The sequence below is a fragment of the Myotis yumanensis genome, unplaced genomic scaffold (assembly GCF_028538775.1).
Source record: "Myotis yumanensis isolate MYYU_CA2020_CCGP unplaced genomic scaffold, mMyoYum1.0.hap1 SCAF_7, whole genome shotgun sequence".
Lineage (NCBI taxonomy): Eukaryota > Metazoa > Chordata > Mammalia > Chiroptera > Vespertilionidae > Myotis > Myotis yumanensis.
In genome coordinates this window covers 67698990-67720808 of record NW_027223758.1, presented here as the reverse complement: position 1 = coordinate 67720808, position 21819 = coordinate 67698990, and the positions used below count along the sequence as shown (strand labels likewise).

At 39.6% G+C, this 21819-nt stretch overlaps 1 protein-coding gene across 3 annotated transcripts in view; it reads left to right on the top strand.

Annotated features, from left to right (window-relative positions):
• Positions 1 to 1807: 1807 nt before the first annotated feature.
• Positions 1808 to 21819, top strand: part of NCOA3 (nuclear receptor coactivator 3) — a 109755-nt gene continuing 89743 nt past the window's right edge. For 2 of the 3 annotated variants that reach the window (XM_070420781.1, XM_070420779.1), the window contains exon 1: positions 1808 to 1876. The gene's annotated coding sequence lies outside the window, so the exon portion shown is untranslated. Of the gene's footprint in view, positions 1877 to 10450; positions 10570 to 21819 lie in introns of all 3 variants that reach the window. The other variant, XM_070420780.1, reaches the window with a different exon arrangement.

The following is a 21819-nucleotide window of genomic DNA, read 5'->3' as shown; positions in this document are numbered from 1 at the left end:
CCGATCAGGGGGTTGGGGCGCCACCACTGTCACACTCGGGGCAGGGCCGATGGAGAGGTTATGGCTCTACCCTGTCACACACAGAGCAGGGCCGATCAGGGGGTTGGTGCGCTGCACCCTATCAAACACAGAGCCACAGGGCAATCAGGGGATTGGGGAGCTCCCCCCTATCAGGCACAGAGCAGGGCAGATAGGGAGGTTGTGGCCCCGCCCCCTATCACACACAGAGCCGCAGGGCGATCAGGGGGTTTGGGCGCTGATCCCGGTGCCGGGAGCCTCGCTGCTCCGCTGATCCCAGTGCCGGGAGGCATATTACCCTTTTACTATATAGGATAGAGGCCTGGTGCATGGGTAGGGGCTGGCTGGTTTGCCCTGAAGGGTGTCCTGGATCAGGGTGGGGGTCCCCACTGGGGTGCCTGGCCAGTCGGGGTGAGGGGCTGAGGGCTGTTTTCCTGAAGCGAGTGACTGAAGCTCCCAACCGCTCCTTGTTTTCTTTCTTTTTTTTATTCTGGGCCAGCTTTAGCTCTGAGGCCTTGATGCTGAAAACATTGATACAAAGTTTCGGTCCGGCTGGGTTTCAGTCCGGCTGGTTTCTGGGCTTTTGTTTACCTTCTTATTTGCAACATAGTACATAGTTGCTTAGAGTTGCAAGTGAGAGGCCAGCAAGTGAGGCGGGGAACGTTGGAGTCTTCAGCAAGCAAGCCTCATGCTCGCTTCAGTGCCTGGCTGCTGGCTGTAATCTTGGCTGACAGTTAATTTGCATATACTCACTGATTAGCCAATGAAAAGGGTAGCAGTCTATGCTAATTACCATGTTTCTCTTTTATTAGTGTAGATATAGTCCATATTAAAATTTCCCCCCAAAGTCCCTTTTATATAAAAAGCTCCCAAACCTGGATCCAATCAAGGCTCTCACATAGCATTTGGTTTCCACCTCTTTCATGGGTGTTTTGTAGCATGTGCCACGTTCTGGATGTGTCTGATTGCTTTTTCATAGTTACCAGTAGGTTCAGTTTAGCGTGTGTGTGTGTGTGTGTGTGTGTGTGTGTGTGTGTGTTTGTGTGACAAGAATACTACAGGGTGGCGTTATGCCTTCCCCATTGCATCATATCAGGAGACACATACTGTCAGTTTGATCCATTACTGGCGACGGTAAGTGATGGTGATTGCCCGCTTGGCTCAGGTGGTGTCTGAATTAACAGGATCCCTCCACAGTAAAGAAGCTGTTCCCCTGTTGTAAGTGGGAAGAACCCCGTGGCATGATACTTCGGGACTGAATATATAGTACATACCCTATGGCCCCACAAGCTTTCACCCCGTAACTTCAGCATTTATTGAACAGCTTCCTGGCTTCTGACCTTGTGTCTCATTTTGCTCCTCTGAACAATGAGGATAACAGTGGTCCCTAAGGGATGCTCGTTTTGAGGATCAGTGCTTGCCCACAATAAATGCTCCATGAGTATCGTATATTACAGGACGAAAGCAAGTATGAAAAAATTAAGGGGAGGGGAGGGTTGCATTCCATTCCTCCCGACCCCGCCGCGGCTCCCTGGTGCTAAGCGAGCGAAAGCCCGCCGAGGGTCCGCGCGGCCACGCCCTCGCGCCGCGGAAGCCGCGGGCAGGGACACCCGGAGCCCTGCCGCGCAAGGCCCCCTGGGACCGGTAGTGCTGGGCGTGGCCCTGGGACTACATATCCCGGCGGCCCCCGCGCCGAGGTTCCAGCCGCTGGCTCCTCAGCTCTACCACAGCGACGGCAGCAGCCGCGGCGGCTGAGTCGGTGGTGGCGGCGGAGGAGGCGGCGGCGGCTGTGGCGGCTGCGGGCTGAGCAGCGAGTTTCCGATTTAAAGCTGAGCTGCGAGGAAAATGGCGGCGGGTGGTGAGTGGAGATAAAGGAGGAGCGGCAGCGGGCGAGGGGCTGGAGTGCAAGGCGGAGGGAAGAGGGCGAGTCCCCGGGGCTGCTGCGCGAGCCGGCGGCTTCGGCTCCCGGAGGCGCTGAGGGGCGCGCCGAGCGGGGGGCGCTCGGAGAGAGTTCTGGGGTGTTGGGGCCGCGCCGCTCCCCCGCAGCCCGGGAGCCGCCGGAGGAGGGAAGTCCAAGCTGGGCGGCACCGGGCTTGGGGGTGCAAGGGTCCCCGCTGGGAGGGGTCGCCCCGAGGAGTTTGGGGGGCACCGTGGGGGCCCGCTTTCCCCCTCCTGTCCTGAAAGTTGCATCTTCCTCTTTCCTCCTCAGCCCCTGAGGGGGGCTTTGGAAGCTGCCCGAGCCCCCTTCTCCCCGCTGCGTGGCCCCTTCGGGGGAGCCGGGGGCGGGGGCGCGCACAGCCCTCGCCGCCCCCCGCCCAGCCTCGCGGGCGCGCCGGGGATGGGGTCGGGCTCTGTGGCTGCTGACCCCTGCACCCGGCGCTTTTCCTATTTCACACGAGTTATCTGCGGAATTTCCATTGGGGCGCGGGGAGGTCGGTTCTCGGCAGTTTTCTCAGTAAAAAGGCGTTTTGCTACCTCCGGTGTGAAGGCTGGGGAATGGCAAGTGGGAAGTTGGGGGGTGCGTTTCGGGCTTGGCTGTCTTTATTATTGCTATTCCCTCCTCCCCCCAGTCCCTTCTCATGGACATGGATGCAGTTTGTAGAGATTTAAATAAACTGTTGGCCTGGCGCATGTCTTTAAAAAACCATCCGAGTCGTGGGGAGGCTCGATCGCTTCCCAGGCAGCTTGGGGGCACTCGGGGTGGAAAGTTAACCGAAAAGAGCAGTTGTCAGGGGGAGAGAGCATCGCCTCCACGTCTGCCTGAGCTGGGAGTTCGGGCTTCCCCGCTGGAATGACACGAGAGGTATGCGATTCTCTCCGAGTCAAACTTTCCTCCCCCCCAACCCCCCCAAGAACGGGAGGACTTCCTTTTTGCAGTTTCTGAGCAGCGCTTCAAAGCCAAGCTGTTTTTGTTATTAAGCTGCACCAGAAAGGAACAGGAAGGCGAGTACCAGCTGGCTTGCGGCAGGGTTTCACTCGGAGTGGAGAGAGACGACAGCGAGGTGGTCGTGCGGAGTGAGGCTGCTGCATCTGCTGGAGGTGACACGCCTGGCCTCCTGGCTGCTCCCTGGCTGCGAGCAGGCTCCGGGGTTTGCTGCAGCAGGTTGCTTAGAGGATCATGGGGGAGGATCATAGGTCTTCATGAATGCCGCATAAACTGAAATGCTAACTGGGAAGCCTTAAGTTTGTGAACTGCTAGTTCTGATGATTGCTTGCTTATTTAGAATCGGTTAGATCAGATAGGATACCCACCTGGAAAGGCACAAAACACTGAGAAATGAGTCTCTCTCCTACTCTAACCTCCCCTCCCACCCCCCTTACCCCCCCACCCCCGCCATGAGGCAGCCATCTACTGGTTTTTAGAATATCCTTGGCTTTTGGGATAATTATTTTAAGGTTTTCATTAGAAACACACCCCTGTTGAATATCCCAAAGCAGGGAAATCAAATGAGCAGAAGGAAAGGAAAATGGGTGGGAATGCCGTTTTTTTTGACCATTTAGAAAAATGTTGATAGCCATTGGAACTTAGTGTTTATGTTGCCTTATCTGCCGACACCCTTGAAGAAATAACAATCTCTGTGGCTTGAGGATGAAGAACCCTGCTGGGTTCATTGTTTGTATGTAAGACGAAACCTCTCTAACATGTAAAATGATATTGAACACTATAGCTCCTGTCACTGGAGGTTGCTTCAGGTTCTGCATTTAAATGAGCAGCAATCTAGATTGCCTGTGATCCTAAATTATAGGACTATTTTATGTATTGATAGAAATGACTTAATTGTTCAATCAGCATTTAAAAAAGCATATGCCAGCTTCTGGCATATAGAACTACATTTTGGATGTGAGGATTGTGGACTAAGTGGGAAGATGTAATGTTTCTAGAGCAGTTATAGGAAATGTTTCTGCCATAAAATATTCCTTAACTACAGAGGCTTTGAAAATGCAGAACAACTCCAGCATAATTAACAGGATTTATATTTTTATGTTTTAGAATGGTGGTTTTGAATTTACCAACACTAACAACTTATTAAAAAAATTCAGTGATATTAGAGTTTAAAGTATTAAGGGTTATATTAAATAATTTTGTTATATTTTGAAAGCAAGGATATTGTACATTTCCCCCTCTGTAGAAGACTTATTTCTATAAATCACCTCCCACCCCTTAGGGCCTAGGCAGATAAGTTAGAATTCATTCAGTAAGGAGTGAGTGTACTGACTCTTGGACCCTGAACCCCTTTCCTAGGAGACATGTAAATTAAAAATAGTTCTTGAAATGGTTACTAATGTCTTCTTGACTGATCTTTTGAAATAAACTTCCTTACTATGTCAGCGACATACTAAAGATATAGGTGTATATATATATATATTTTTCAGTCCTTTGTGCATTAGCAGTATGATTTTAGAATAGTACTTTTTAACTTGAAGACTACTTTGTTTTTGAGAAGTCTTTTAAAAGAATGATTTAAGAAATTTTTATTTTTGTTTGGAGTCTTATCTTATCCTTAATTGGTATTAAAATAAATGGCTTTAGGTTTTTTTATTTTTTATTTTTTTAAAAGCTGTATAATTTTAAGCCTTGGCCAGAGGATGTAGTACTACTTTTGAAAACTTTCAATTTGTTGCAAGTTTGGGATGAATATAACCTGCAGTTGTTATTTGTCAACACTGCAAAGGGACCACAATTTAGCACATTTGTTACTCTTTTAATCATGATTGAAGAGGTACTGCAGTTTCTCATAGATTAAGCCAGAGAGGACCTGTCCCCAGCTTGGTTTGAATTTATTATATTTAGTAGGGAAGAATATTCACTATATGCATTATTGAGTGCTTAAAGCTCTGGGAGCAGAAAATTAGTGTTGGAAATGGAAGTTAACGTTCCCCCCATAGTTCAGGTGAAAGAAATGGGTGACTGTTCAGTGGTTCTCAACCTTCTGGCCCTTTAAATACAGTTCTTCATGTCGTGACCCAACTTAAAATTATTTTCGTTGCTACTTCATAACTGTAATGTTGCTACTGTTATGAATTGTAATGTAAATATCTGATATGTAGGATGGTCTTAGGCGACCCCTGTGAAAGGGTCATTCCACCGCCAAAGGGGTCGCGACCCACAGGTTGAGAACCTCTGGTTTAGATCCTCAAGAACAGCATTGAGATTGAGTGCTGAAGTAAAATGTAGTCATTTTCTTCCATTCTGAGTGCCTTTTGGGGTGGGGGGGATTACAAAATGAACATTTCACAGTTAAAGTAGAGGAGGTGCTCTATTGTAATGAGACTTATTTCTTCACTTTGTTGATGTTTGCTAGGTAAATTCATTTGGTCCATTTAATTTTTTGACAGGGTTTCTGGGAGATTATTTTGGTTTAAGGATGCAATTTATCCAGAGCCTAACCTTATTTTCAGCCCCGTAACGAATAAATGATGGGGTTGACTTAAATTTAATCCCCTTTCCCTTTTTTACCTTCTGGTGGAGAGTTGTTAAATGAAGAGGAAACTGGCCAGAAGATACACAGCAGCAGTAGAAGGGGAGATGTGCAGTGTCTAGGAGGCTGGTTTATCCACAAACTGGATAATCTTCTTAGACTACATGCTGCCAGTTCCCAACTTTGTCAGCATTAACTCAGTTAGGTAGGTTCTGCCGACCTGGGTCAGTTTATAGGGGGCAGTCATAAAGGTTAATTTTAACTAACTAGTAAACTTTGTGGCCTAGAGGCAAAAGCAAGAAGTCTGACCTAACAGGCACACAGGTTTTACCTATTTCAAAGAATATGCTAAGAGCAACTGAACTAGTCTTTTCTGTTTGTCCTTTGCCCCATTTGTCATTAGGGACATCTGTATCCTATCTTTTCTGTTAATATTTTTTTTATTGCTAAGTTCTAGGGAAGAGTGGAACTTTTTTTGGTCTGCTGTTCACCTATGAAGGTATTCTTCAGAAATGTTGAATTGCCTTGGTTAGAGGCCTGAGGGTTATGAAGCTTCACTTTTTGGAGACTAGGCTGACTAGATTCCTGAATTTTACTCATCATCCACATCATGATGAAATGGGAATATTTGCCTGGATATCACATAGTAATGGATAATCTACTGTTCCCTGGGGCTTTGCTTTTGGTAGCTGTGGCAGCTGAGTTCGAGTGGTAGATGGATAGAGGGGAAAGGACTGCAGAAGTCAGCATAATCCTCAATTAGGATAAGCCTCATGGTTAATTGAATGTTGAGTGTACAGGTTAAATCCCATTATAACAAACTCCAGGGCAGTAGCTAAATTATTTTGTTGTACTGGGATTGAGTTTTATTGAATACTGTTTAAAATAAATTGGTCTTTTTGTTTTGGTTAGAGATGTGGGAAATTTTTATTTATTGTAACAATTTGACAAGTTGTTATTCATGAGCCAATGTGTTTCACCTTCATTTTAAATGCTTTTCCCTTTAAAAAGGAAAGAACCCATGTTGAACTGGGCAGACAATTTATATACCCTCTCCCTCCAGTGGACTAGCTCCACTGGTTTATCTTAACAACTAAATAAGTTTATTAGTAAGTACTACTGCCACCATCAAAGTGTGGTCAGAGGAAATGGGAATTTCCCCAGGTTTCCAGGTGGCTACTGCTGGTAATTTTTTCTGCCCTGACAACTTTTTAAAATAAACGAATGTACTTCATTTTAGTGTGAACTTTCCTTTGTGAGTAATAATTAATGTGGCTCTTTCTATACAGCTCAGTGTAGTTTGAGACCTTGAGATCTTTCTATGGTATTGTTAAAAAAAAAAGTAATGGTACTATTATAGTCTTTAAGATACTTCCATATAAATATGAAAATTTTCAGGGACAGGATTACTATACATATGAGAAAATACTATTTTATGCTTGGCCAGAAATACATTCCTTTTGTTCTGTATTTTTAGATTGGTTTTGCCAGATTTCAGGCATTTACATCTCACTTTCATATCTAAGGCTAGCATTTTTATTTTGGGTAGAGTGTTTTGATTGGGTGCAGCAAGACGTTTTGAAGTCCTTCTTTTAAATACATGTTCCATGAAGGAGGGAAGATCTGAAAGAAGGAATTTCAAACAACCCAAGCAGTGTTTTGAAAGTTCTCAGGTCTTAAGAATAATGACTGACTAGTAGGCAGGAAGCCTGCAGTTGTATTGTGGTATTGTTCCTCCATCTTATGCATTTGAGAACTAGAGTACAAAAGAGAAGAAAGCCTCTGGAGGGGAAAGAAAGGGTTTTAACAACAACAAAAAAAGGTGGTGGGGGGACTTTTTGAGTAAATATTCTTTGCTTTTCTGTTTAAGTGAAATCTAAAGCCAAATTATTTTTTACTTTTAGAGGAAATGTTGTTTATCATAATCTAAATGTCTTAAACTGACATTTTTAATAAATGAGAGTTAATTGTTAATTGTTATTGGTAGAAAGAGCAGTGTGAACTGTTTTAAAACAGAACTTAAAAATCCACATATGAAAACCTTTAAATATGTTCCTCCTTTGTTACCCAATCAGTATTATTTGTTAACTTGTTATTTTGAAAAGAATACTTATCAGTTAAGAAGTGAAGAGTTGAGAATGATGTGTGAGCTTGTACTGTGAGGTTTGTGCAAATCAGTCTTTTTTTAGATTTATAAAACAAAGGGATGGAATATGCTATCTTCCAAATTTTCTTATATTAGTTGTGCAGAATTTTTATTTATATTTTATTGGTCAAGCATTAAGTGGATTAAGCTTTTTATACTAGATAATTATGTAAAGATGCAGGTTGCTGTGCTGATTCATGAGTTTGGGGGTAGGATGACTTTGAGTTCCTGACTTCACCATAGTATATATCCTATGAGCTGCACAAATGTGTATGTGCATGCATGAGAGGGAGGGGTAGGAGGAGGGAGGGAGGGAGGGGGGGAGAGAGGGGGAGAGAGAGAGAGAGAGAGAGAGATTCAATATCCTCCTGTTTTAAGAAAGTGAAGTAATATTTTATTTACTCTCAGTAAAGCTGTCATCAGTGAAATTATTACTGAATTTAAGTCACTCTGTAGAATAGCTGTATCAGCTTGATTATGTTTCCAGATTGAAATTTGGCAATTTTATTGAAACTGTTTTAAGGATTACCCAGTGTTCTCTTTACTAAATTGTGCCTTCAGTCTATACACTCTCTGCTCCATCCAAGCTCATTTCTTTCCTTTTTTACCTGCCTGGTGGTTGTGTTTTATGACCATACTTTTATCCCAGCCAAGGTAGTTTGCTCCCTTGCTGTCAGAACAAGTATTTGATTGCATCTAGGAAAATCTAACTTCACCAGTGAGAAAAATAACTCCTCACACAGGTTGCATCCATTTAAGGATCAGTGGTATCTTCTTCATATAATAAGACAGGACTTATTACTATATTAAGTTTTAAAAATAATTTCAGAAATCAACAAAATGAATTCAGGAAGCTGCTTTCAAAGTGCATAGCCATATCTAGAATGGTGGAAGCCTTAGGTGTATTGATCCCAAATTAGGCAAACCTGAAATCGTGAACTTTTACCAATAACCTTCAGTCTTCCCCACCTTTTCCTCTGAGAGTACAAAATAGCTCCCTCATGTGACTTTTTAAACTGTCTTTATACCACCATTCTCTTAGCTATGGGGCCATAAGTTTTCAATCCTCTTTAATTTGCTACTGCTTGGCTGTTGCCTACTCCCCTATACATATACATACTTAATGTTTATTAAGATTTTACTGTGTAAGGCACTGTGAGAATTAAAAAGGTTTTGACCTCCAAGTGTATACAATCAAGTGCTCACATCACTTCAGTATAAGGCAGTCGGTTTTGCCTATTACAGATTCTTGAGAAATTCAGAGGAGAAAAAGGACTACCTCTGACTGGGTAATCGGGACTTTGAAAAATGAGTAAGATTTTAATATGGAGAGAAATCATTAGCAACAGCATGAAAGTAAGACATTTCAAGGCTTGGTCATGTAACTATTCAATGAATGCTGAGTGAGAGATGATATTGAATAAAATGGTTTTGTTTTTGTAGAATCCTATTAATACATTTTTCCCTAGTACTCTATACTTCTGCCAGTTCAATATTATTATTATTATTATTTTTTAAAAAATATATTTTATTGATTTTTTTACAGAGAGGAAGGGAGAGAGATAGAGAGTTAGAAACATCGATGAGAGAGAAACATCGATCAGCTGCCTCCTGCACATCTCCTACTGGGGATGTACCCGCAACCCAGGTACATGCCCTTGACCGGAATCGAACCTGGGACCTTTCAGTCCGCAGGCCGACGCTCTATCCACTGAGCCAAACCGGTTTCGGCCAGTTCAGTATTATTAAACATCATTTGAGCACATTTTTGCTTAAAAATTTTTAGAGTACAACCCAAATCCCTTCATCTAATATTCAGCTCTTATCACAGTCTTTTTTAAAAAAAAAAAAAAATCAATCTTTTCCATTTTTGTTGCCCATTGTTTCAATAATGCTGATTTTTTCTGCTTCTTCTCCCTTGTTATCTTGTCTGATCATTAAGGTCCAACTAAGATCCTGTTTCATTTAAGTAAACTTCCCAGACCACAACTGAAAATATTCTTGTGGCCTGTTATGAATTGTAATTGTCTCTTCATATGAATAGGAGTCAGTATTTATTGATTGGTAGGGCAGATTCAAATTGTCTATTCTTTTATGGTAGGGACATTCTTTTTATGTTTTTAAAATTCTGTATTATTTTTTGAATTACATTCATTTTAGGTACACCAAAATCCTTGGTGTTTGGATGTGAAAGTTTCTAGAGTTCAACTCTGAAGTTAATTTTTCTACCTGGAAATTAAGATAAAATTATAGTCCTACGGATTTGCTCATAGAGCCATGTCTCCCTCATAGAGCCATCCCAGATAAATCATGTTTGGGCCTTAGAATACATTCCTATTTCCCAATTGCTGTAAGACTGGACAAATGTTTTTATTCATTACCACTGTTCTTCAAGGAATTGTGCTAAGTATTGTGGGCATTAAAATCTCTTTGTGATCCAGGAGCTGATTATCTAGTTGAGAAATAAGTATAATTGAAAAAACATACTTGTTGCAGCAACATACATAAGTGGTTTGGAAGTTCAGAGGAATAAAAGATCATTTTCAACTGGGATTGTTAAGGAAAACTTAATGGAGAAGGAATAGATCTAAAGGGAATTGATTGCTGCTTTTAATCTCTTTCCCACATCTTTTATTTTATAGTACTTAGTTATGTGAGAAAATGATAAATTAATGTTTTTTAAATGGAAAAGAAGGCATAAACGTGGTAGAGTAAAAGTAGTACAAAAAGATACACTGAAAAAGTAAGGCTCCTGATACCTCAGGTCTCAGGATATTTTTTACATATGATTATGTCTCTTCAGTTTCTTTTGTTCCTATTCTCTCTCCCTCCCTCTTTATTTTTGATTATTATTATTATTTTTTAGAGAGAGAGGGAGAGAGAAAAAGAGAGGAAGAAAGAAACATGGATGTGAAAGAGAAACATTGATCAGTTGCCTCCTGCAAGTCCCCTGACTGGGATGGGAAAATGGAATCTGCAACCTAGGTATGTGTCCTGACCTGGAATTGAACTGCCACCTATCTGTGTACCAGATGACGCTCCTACCAACTAAGTCACCAGGGCCGGACTATATATGCTTTTTAAATGATCTTGGAGAGGTCTCCTATCTGTTTTTATAGCTACTAAGTTCTTTCTAATGGTTACACAGTACTCCATTGTATGGCTATATTATAATTTATTCAGTACCATATTATTGCAAACAAAGCTATAAGTGAATATCCTTATATATATATTTCTTTGTTCCCAAGTTTGTTAAAAAGTAAATAATTTCTGGAAGCTAGGTTAAAGATTATGAATTTAAAAATTTTGTACAGCCCTGGCCAGGTGGCTCAGTTGGTTGGAGCATCATCACATACACCAAAGGTTGCAGGCTTAATCAATCCCCAGTTGGGGTGTGTTTGTGGAGGGTGGAGGAGGGAGGAAGGTGGAGGGAGCAACTGATGATGTTTCTTTCCCTTTCTCCTCCTCTCTCCTTCTCCCTTCCACTCCCTTCCTCTTCCTTCCTCTCTCTCTAAAAATCAGTAAAAACGTGTCCTTGGGTGAGGATTGAAAATAAAAATTTTGTAGGTATTGCAACTCACTCCCTATAGAGATTATATTAATTAACAACTCCACCAGCAATGTATGGCAATGCCTGTTACCCTCATCTCTGAGTAACATTATGGTAATAAAAATTTTTAATTTGATAAATGTAAAAGCTCTTTCATGTATTTCTTCTAGTGCTTTTATGATTTCTTTTAAAAAAAATATATTTTATTGATTTTTTACAGCGAGGAAGGGAGAGAGATAGAGAGTTAGGAACATCGATGAGAGAGAAACATCGATCAGCTGCCTTCTGCACACTCCCTACTGGGTATGTGCCCACAACCAAGGTACATGCCCTTGACCGGAATCGAACCTGGGACCTTTCAGTCCACAGGCCAATGCTCTATCCACTGAGCCAAACCGGTTAGGGCAATGATTTCTTTTTTAACATTAAAATAAATATAAAATATAAAAACTAAAAAAAATATAAAATAAAAATACCAGTTAGAATATGAAAATACCAATTAGGACATAAATCTAGTAGCATAGGTTCATGAGGTGGTAGACTATATATGTTGTGACTATATATATTCCTTTGAGTGTGTTTAAAGATGTTTAAAGTGTACCTATCTCACATTTGGATATGCTTTTTTGTATTTTTGGAAATCTGCTTTACTGAGGTATGATATACTTACTATAAAATCTCGTCATTTTTAAGTGTGCAGTTGGAGTTGACAAATGTAAACAGATGAGTTACCACTGCCACAGTCAAGATATACAGCACATTGCCTATTTGCATTCAGTCTCCTTCTGGGTTTTGTATTCAGTCAACCAGTGATCTGCTTTCTGTCACTATAGTTGACTTTCTTCCTTACTTTTTTTCAACTTTTTCTAGGTATAATTGACATCTGATTGTATATGTTTAAGTTGTACAGTTTGAGTTTTTACATATATGTCTACCTGTGAATCCATCACCACAGTTACAATAATAGGAATAGCTATTACCTCCAAAAGTTCCTTACATTATTTTGTAATCCATCCCACCCTCATCTTCAGGTAATTACTGTTCTGCCTTGTGTCATTAAAGATTAGTTGGTATTAATTGAGAATTATATATAAATGGAATTAACAATATGTACTTTTGAGAAGGGCTGGCTTTTTTCACTTAGTACAGTTATTTTGAGATTCATCCATGTTGCATAGAACAATAGTTCCTTTTTATTGCTTAAGGAATATTGATTGCAGTACAGTGGGGCCTTGACTTACAAGTTCAATTCGTTCCGAGACTGAGCTCGTTAAGGAGCTTATTAACTCAAATTACTCTGTCAACTCAATGCAAAAAATCGGCAGAGAGACAGCTGGTATCTCAAAAAACTCGTTAGCTGGGACACTCGTAAGTCAAGGCCCTACTGTATGTGGTTATATCACAATTTATCCATTCACCTGTTGATGAACATTTGGGTTGTGTCCTGTTTTTGGTTATCAAAAATAGAACTTCTGTGACATTTGTGCACAAGCTTTTGTGTAGACATATTCCTTATTTCTCTTGCTGGTGTGGCTCAGTTGGTTGGGCATTGTCCCATGCACCAAAAGGTTGCCAGTTCAATTCCCCTATCAGGGCATGTGCCCGTGTTTCCGGCTACATCCTTGTAGGGTATGCAGGAGGCACCCGATTGATGTTTTGCTCTCACATGGATGTTTCTCTCTCCCTCTCCCTTCCTTTCTCTAAAAATCAATAAAAAATATCTTAAAATTTCTTTTCATAAACTGTCATCTGTCCTACTGAGTTGTATTAGCTTTTTAATGCCTCCACATTTGTGCTATTTTGACAATTGTGCTATTTATCACATTTAGTATTTATATTAAATGATTGTAACTTTAAATTACCTAAGTATCTCTCTGGACACTTTTTTTTCTTGCTCAAAAAAAGTGATAATCATCTCAATTTACTTACCAGTCCCTTCGCCTGATTCGAAGATATATATTTTCATTCTGTTTTGTCTGAATTATTCTTTCTGTCATACTGGAATTTTGGAACATTTTTGCAATTTACATTTAAGAAGGCTAGTTTAAAAAACCAGTGGAAATTTCCAGCTTAAAAAAAAAATCCAACTACTGGTCTAATAACTGCTTTGCAGGAAGAAAGAAATATGAAAAAGAACCGCAGACATTCTGGATGTCAGCCTGTGAAATTTTCCACTATTTCCCATAATAACATGCAGGCATGCTTATTCTGCCGGGTGCAGTGCAACTGCAGTTGCAGTCGGAGTGGAATTTGAAGCTACCCTATCAATGATAAAATGGCATCTGGCTAACTTTAGTGAGCAGTTCACACATTTAAGGTACTATATGTTTGTTTTTGCCTGAAGTGTAACCATAACACTGAACTTGCAAAATTACTTCAGAGACTACTGATTCTAAAATTTCTGTTTCAAATAAAGTTTGGTTTTTTAATTTCAGTAGAGTTGTTATGCATCTGAGAATATAGACATAAAATTCTTTTAGTGACAGTACTGTATAAATACATTTTTATTTTATAGGATTTTATACTACCTTGAAGAATGCTCAGAAAATTAAAACAAAGTTTTAAAAAGATTTGCACAAACTCACTATTTGGTGTGATTTAAGAAAAATTTTAGCCTCTATTTCAGGTTTGTGTTAATCTTTCAAAGGGTTAGCAGACTATATTAAAATCTATAGTTGTATTTTTGTTTGGCTGTTTCAAATTTAAAGGCAAACAGTATTATACTGTTTTTCTAATAATGGAAGTCCAGGTTGCCCAGTTATGTAAACTGGCTGAGTAGAAAAATCAAGAGTAGTCTATAAATATACTGTAACCACTCACTTCTACATTGTTTCATCTCTTTCATGGCCAAAACCTAACAGTGATATTAAGGAATGAAATTGAGAAGTTCAGATTTTATGAATTAACCTTTTAAACTCATGCATTTCTGCAGTGATAAATTTGAGTCTTCATAGGGATACAACAGATATGCATATGTAACTTTGTATGTTTTAACACTTGTAAGTCATTTACATTTTGGAAATAAAGGCATATTAGTGCATAAGTATATCTTTTCCAGAACTGTTAGGTATTATCTTTGAATAAGAACGGCATTGTGACATAACAATGGCCTCCACCCCTTCCCTGTGATCAGCTCTTCCCTTGTGCAGCCTCATCCTTCCTCTTGACCTTTCCTGTAGATATAACTCTTCTCCTGTCCTCTTTATGTACTTCCTCTTCTTAGCCCTCCTCTACCTTCAGCTATTTTATCCCTTTTCACTCAGCCTAAATTTTCTTTTAAGTCTCTCACTTTTTCTAGCTGATCACTGTTAAGCCTCATCTTTACTTTTGGAAGGTTTCTTTGCTCCAAGTGTTTTCTGCTCTTGGCAGATCGATTTTCTTTAGTCTTTGAACCCTCAAACACATACATCCTCACACCTTTCAAATCCTTCAACTTCATTTTTGTTTCCATGTTTTCATTTATTCTATAGAGATTTATTGAATCTATGTGTCAGGATAAGGAGACTGGAAATTGGTGTGTATGTATGTGTTGTGGAGTTCACTTCTTAAAATTTTTTTTTTTTTTTTTTTACTGATATCAGAGGAAGGGAGAGGGAGAGAGAGAGATAGAAACATCAATTATGAGAGAGAACCATTGATCAGCTGCCTTCTGTGCACCCACATTGAGGATTGAGCCTGTAACCCGGGATGTGCCCCAACCCGGAAATTGAACCATGACCTCCTGGTTCATAGGTTGATGCTTAACCACTGAGCCATGCCAGTTGGGCTGGAGTTACACATTTTAGATGGGTAGTCATGGTAACCTTCTCTGAGCAGAGTCCAGGAAATAAGCCTTGTGAACATTGGAGGGTGGGGAACAGTCTGTGTAGAGGGAACAGTCTGTGTAAAGGCCCTTTGGAAGGAGCATTTTTAGTGTTTTTGAAGGAACAGGAAGGTGGCCAGTGTCATGGAGCACAGTGAACAGAGGATTAAGTAGTGAGAGAAGAAGTCTGAGAGGTGACAGTGGAGCCTTGTAGGGAATTGTAATGTCTTCAGCTTTTACTTTGAGAAAAATGGCGAACTACTGTAGGTTTTTAATTTTCGGTTATTCCAAAAACATGTTATGATAATTGATTTTCTCCCCCTTCAATTAAAGACATATTTCATTTTATTATAAAAGCATTTAACTCATGTTAACTTGAAAAATACAGAAAGGCACAAAGGAGAAAATAAAGAAATCAATGAACAGCTCTAGGAAGTTTGGATCAGTGGATAAAGCGTAGGCCTGTGGACTGAGGGTCCTGGCTTCGATTCTGGCCAAGGGCACATGCCTGGGTTGCGGGCTCAATCCCCAGTAGGGGGCATGCAGGAGGCAGCCAATCAATGATTCTCTCTCATCATTGATGTTTCTATCTCTCTCTCCCTTCTTCTCTGAAATCAATAAAATATATATAAAAAAAATCAATGAACAAATAAAGATGATCAGTAATCTCAACATCCATTATTGAAGGTTTTGTGTGTACATATCTTCCCACTTGTTTTCCTTTGTGTTTGTACACAAACACCCCCCCCCCCCCCCCCCCCCCCCCCCCGCAACACACCCTCCTGCCCTGTAGGGTTTTGACACACAGCAAATACACTGACAGGCTTTACAGAGATCCTTCCATTTGCTTTGTGAAAAGTAGCCCAGAAGAGGGCGAGAAGCAGATAGACCTATTAAAGGCTGTTACAGTAATCTAGGTATGAGACAATGTTACCTTAGACCACAGTGGCAGCAGAGATGATAAGAAGTGGTCAGATTCTATATACATTTTAAATATAGAGCCAACAGAATTTTGTGGTGGATTCAGTGAGGTTGGGCTGTGTGGGGTGGGTGGGGCAAGAGGAGGGAAGAATCAGCGGTGACTCAAACGTTTTTGGCTTGAGTAACTAGAAACCTTTGGTTTAATTTTTCTTTTTTGTTGAACTATCCATCCAAGATTCAATTCTGGCTCTATCTTTTATGTGTTTTTCCTGTTCATTTGAACTTGTGATTGTTTCTTTCACCAAACTTCTAGTCTGTTTTGCCCAGCTTGGCACATGGTACCCACCACAAGATGCTATATATAACAGATTGTTTCACTAATATTAGTCTGAACTAGCTAGTGAGCATCCCTTTACTAGATCATGCTGGATTAATTTATCTGCTCAAGTACTGATAACTTTCTAAATACATTTTGGGTATTCAGTGAAAGTTTAATTGTGCACTCCTCTGGCTTGAGGACAGGATATGAGAAAACCTTAAAGTAAATGCCTGCTCTAGCTTTACTTTGGCTTACTGGCATTTTTTGGATAAATTGTTTTGGATAGTTATTTTTCTCAGTTATTTTGAGTCTAAAAAAACCATGAAATGTTATGTATTATCTTGAATTCTGCAGTACTATGAGGACTTATTTTTTATTTACTGATTTTTACACTTGGGTTGCGGGAAACGAGTTAAGTCGGCTCGCGTGAATTGCGCGTACTCCGCGGGAGCCGTCTTAACTCGGTTCATATAGATTTGCGGTGGAGTGCGGGAAACGTGTAAACTCGGGCCGATTGTAACTGCGTATTACCAAATATTTGTTTCAAAGATACCTACCTGCGTATGCGAACCGTTTCATACCCATTTCAATCGAACCCATACTTCAAAAGATATAGGCATTTTAAACTAACTCTGATTTTGCACGGGAAACCTAAATAATTGCCCGCGCCATCTTATATTTTGGCGGGAAATTCACCCGACACCGGAGTGTTTAGAGAGGGGGAAGGAGAGAGAGAGATATCAATTTGTTCCACTTATTTATGCATTCATTGGCTGCTGCTTGTATGTACCCTGATTGGTGATCAAACCTGAAACCTTGTCATATCAGGACAATGCTCTAACAACTGTGCTACCCTGCCAGGGTTAAGGCTTATGTATTACTCTTATTTATTTATTTTGGTTAATCCTCATCCAAGGTCATATATTTATCTCCATTATTTTTTTTTTTTCAGAGAGAGAATGAAAGGGAAGGCAGGAACGGGAGGCAGGAGGGAGGCGGGGGGGGGGGGGAGATATGTGAGAGAGACACGTGATGAGAAACATATGATAGGGCTGCCTCCCACATGTGCCCTGACCAGGGCTGGGGATTGAGTCTGCAATCCAGGTATGTGCCCTTAACTGGGGATCGAACCTGTGACCCTTTGGTTTGCAGACCAACACTCTCCATCTGTTGCCTCCCATATGTGCCCCTACTGGGGTTGGAACCCATAACCTCTAGGGCAGGGGTCCTCAAACTACGGCCCGCGGGCCACATGTGGCCTGCCGAAAACATTTATCCGGCCCGCCGGGTGTTTTTGCCGCCGTTGTGTGCATAGGAATTTGTTCATAGTTTTTTTTTTTAAACTATAGTCCGGCCCTCCAATGGTCTGAGGGACAGTGAACTGGCCCTCTGTTTAAAAAGTTTGAGGAATCCTGCTCTAGGGTATGTATGTGCCCTAACCAGGAATCGAACTTGCAACCTTTTTGGTGTATGGGACGATGTTCTAATCAACTGAGCCACCTGGCCGAGCTACATTATGGTTTTAGAATGCTTTTGACATTCTAAAGGTTGTAGAGGTTATTTGCCTCTTTATTCATTGATGTTACATGAAGTTAATGTTGTTGTGCTTTGGGTTCTTATTTTTTAAAATAGTTTTCTAGACTTATTCCTAGCTGTTGCTACTTGCTGATGTGAAGTGTGCTTATGTGCAGGGCCCCCCCTCCCGCCGTCCCCTTTGCTTTTATTTTCATTGTATTTCCTTGGAGCCTTATTTAACATCAATATTCTTTTTAAAAATCTCTTGTGCTACTTACACTTTTACTATCTTGTATAGGAGCACTTGATTTCCTCATCTTTTAGCTTTGCTCTATTTTACCTCTTCAGTTCTTAATCTTTCTACTTTTAAAATAATTTCTATAATATATCCCGGATTTCAGAACGCACTCAATATCTTCAAGGAAGTTTCACATAGAAACATTGTTCTATTTTAAGAAAATAATAAGTTCTTCTAATGGTCCTCACTTATTAGATGCTATCTGGACTAGGGGATGTGCTATCTATCTATAATTGAGTTCTCTTAAATTTCCTTTGTTTGAAATGAGTTAAATCTTCTAGACAGGGAGGATGGGAAAGTTGGTAAAGGCAGTCCATTTGACTTAAATTGTTTATGTGAGTTGTGCTCATCAGCTTAGTTTTACCTGTGATCATCATTTCTATTTGGTAATGGAATACTTTTCTTTAGAAAGATGATAGAATGTAACTCATACACATTTTAATGATAATTAGTTCAATAAATGCTTACATATAAAAACCAAGGGGATTAAAATGTCCTATTTAGATGACCTTTAGTTCATTTGATACAAATATTTGGGGTCTGAGAATACTGTAGTAACTCACAGTGTCATTTTTAGGCATGTCATTAGAAACAGAAAACACGTAATTTATTTTGGTTGGAGAGTAGTGGTGAACTTAAGCTTTAACATTCTGTTTGAGAGAGGCTGATGTTCAAATTTTCACCTACAGTTAACCACAAATCTTTAACTGTAAGCTTTGGAAAAATGATTTGTTGACATATATGTTAGATGATTTTTAGAAACATAATTTGCTTGGAAAAATGATTTGCTGACACATATAAGATCATTTTAAAAAATATAATTTGCTCTGTCTCTTAAGTTGTTTCATAAACCAGAATTATTAATCCTCTTTTTCAAATGAATCTGTTTTATTTTGAGAAACTAGAGATGATGATATATACCCCCTTTCTTTTTCTTTTCTTTTTAAAAAACTTTCAGCATCTATTCCAGCTGTTCTGCTTTTCCCCAAACCTTTACTTAGAACAAAAAAGCCTGGATGCCCTGCTTTGTTCCCAGTATTTCACTTTACATGTGGTAAGATTGAAAATCTAGGTGGTGTTGCCTAGGTATTGTTGGGTTTCAGTATCTTTCTCGGGTGGCTCAGCTTTTTCAAAACCTTTGGGACAATCTGTTGACTCAGTTTTGATTTTTGACTTTTCCTTTCTTGTGCCATGGGAAATGTATGTGCTAATAGTATGTAAGCTCTGTGAGGGCTGGGAGTTATTTTGTTTACTGCAATATCTTTAGTGAATGATGGCAGGCACATGGTAGGTACTTCAAGTATTTGTTGAATGAATTTAGAGGAGCAGTAGCAACAATTCCTATATATTGAGCATATACTATAGGTCAGAGTGCTAAATACTTTTAATGGATTTGGTGGTATTTTCATTTTACTGCTGGGTTGTTTCCTATCCAAGTGATGTGTATGAGTGGGTGTGAGGAAGGAAGGAGGAGATGAAGCTGGCATTTATTGAGGATGCTGTTACCTAATTTAATCAAGCTTAAGGTGCCATCAGTTATGCAATGCATTATTTTATGTACCACTAGGAAAAAAAAAAGTAAAACTGCCAATTAAACTATGGGGTATTGTCAGTAACATGACACATTCTGATTTCAAGCATGTAAGAACATGAAAAACTAAGAACCTTTAAAATAAGGAACACAAGTAGTTTTACATAACTCTCATTTGCTGATTATGGAGTCTTCCATAGGTATTATTCTTATTTTAGAGATGAAGAAAATTAAAGTTTTGGGCTAAGGTCATAGACTCTCAAGATAGAGGATCCAAATTGAAGCCTCAGATTTCAAGCCATCTCATAGTGCACAGGAGTCAGGAAAACAAAATAGTACATTGGTCTGTCAACTCTGGCTTGAAGATTCTTAGTTGGTATGGCTTTAATGTTTTCTTAATGTAGCTTTTTTTTTCTTCTTTGTATTTCCTATGTTAGCTACTCTGTTTTCATGTGTGTACAAAACTATATAAGGGCTTATCTCTTTCTCTCAAGGAATTTATAGTCTATTGGGGCGATGAGAAATAAACATGAAAGTTAGATAACTAGAGAAGATTTAAATAACATTTCGGAGAGTAATGAAAGAGGTTTAACAAAGCAATGCAGGATTAATTGCGAAATAAATTGTACAAATAATTGCTTTTGGAGTTCAGAGGAAGGAGAGATTGCTTGAGACTGGAGTAACCCAGGGAAGGATTTAAATGAATTCTGGAGAGAGAATTTCAGTTAGTGAGATTATTTACTTAACTCTAAAATCTTATTAATGTTTGTTACAAATGGAACTGCAAACTGTTAAACGTGCAGAACTTTAGTCCATTAAAATGTTTTTCTGTCTGTATGAGAGCAGAGAAACTATCTACCATAGAAAAGTAGAAGAAATCATGTGATATCAAGTAGGTGGGGAAAAGTACTCACTTTTAGAAGAAAAACCTTTGAGTGAAAAAGGAGGAGGAACTTCTTTCTAAATGCCTTGATGCCACTCTTGCCACATTTACAAATCAGTTGCACTTTCTGAACCATTGCCAAAGTTACTTTCTGCGGCTATTAAAGTTCATGATGAACTTTGAAGGTTGGAAGCAAGCATTAACCCCCTTTATGTTACTAATGTTTTCTGTATTTTGAACTAGGGCCTCAGTTAAAGATGCATAGCAAACAAAGAATAGTCAGTCCACTATGTTTCAGAAGGATATGACGGTGACAGTGGTTCAGACTACATTTCTGAACCAGACCCTTGGAATTCAGCATTGGGTTATAAGGTGTGTTACTTGTTTTACAGGCAAGTCAGAAGCAAAATAGTAAGGCCTGGAAAGCAAGAGAACTGCATTTGGACCTGGTTGGATAATCTTGGGCATTTTATTTAATCTCTGGAGACATCTGAGTTGGATCATATCAAAGGTTCTTTCCCTATTTTTTTTAACATTTTTCTTATTTAAAAAAAAAGACAATAGGTGTACATGGCTAACAAAAATTCAAATTCTACAAAACGCTATGAAGTGAGGTTTCCCTCCCCCTTTCTTTTGTTTCCTAGTTCCTTCCTCAGAGGTAGTCACTGTTACACTTTTTTGTGTGTATTTACAAACATATCTATATGTCTTTATAATCTTTATATTCCATATCTTCTTCCTTTTTTATAAGTACAGATTGTAGCATATTAAAAACATTGTTTTGCACCTGGTTACATTTAACAATATATTTTGAAAATGGTTCTATATAAATACATGCAGATCTAATTCTTTTTTTTTAAAGCAGATTATCATTTTATTAATGTGCCATAATTTACTTAACCAGTTTATTATTGATGGACATGGTTTGTTTTCAGAATGTTGCCATATACTGACAGAGTGCTGTAGTGAATTTTCTTATGTACATTTTATTGCAATTTTTTAAAAAAACATATAATTAATTAAATTTTATTTTTAAAATTCTTTATTGTTGAAAGTTTTACATATGTCTCTTTCCCCCCCATTGACTTCTCCCTACCTGTTCCCGCACCCCAGCACATGCCCCAACCCCCCTATTGTCTGTGTCCATTGGTCATACTCATATGCATGAATACAAATATTTTGGTTGATCCCTTACCACTCCCCCGTGCCTTCCCTCTGAGGTTTGACAGTCTGTTCAATGCTTCTATGTCTCTGGATCTATTTTTGTTCATCAGTTTAAGTTGTTTCATTATATTCCACAAATGAGTGAGATCATGTGATATTTATCTTTCTCCAACTGGCTTATTTCACTTAGCATAATGCTCTCCAGTTCCATCCATGCTGTTACAAATGGTAAAAGTTCCTTCTTTTTTATAG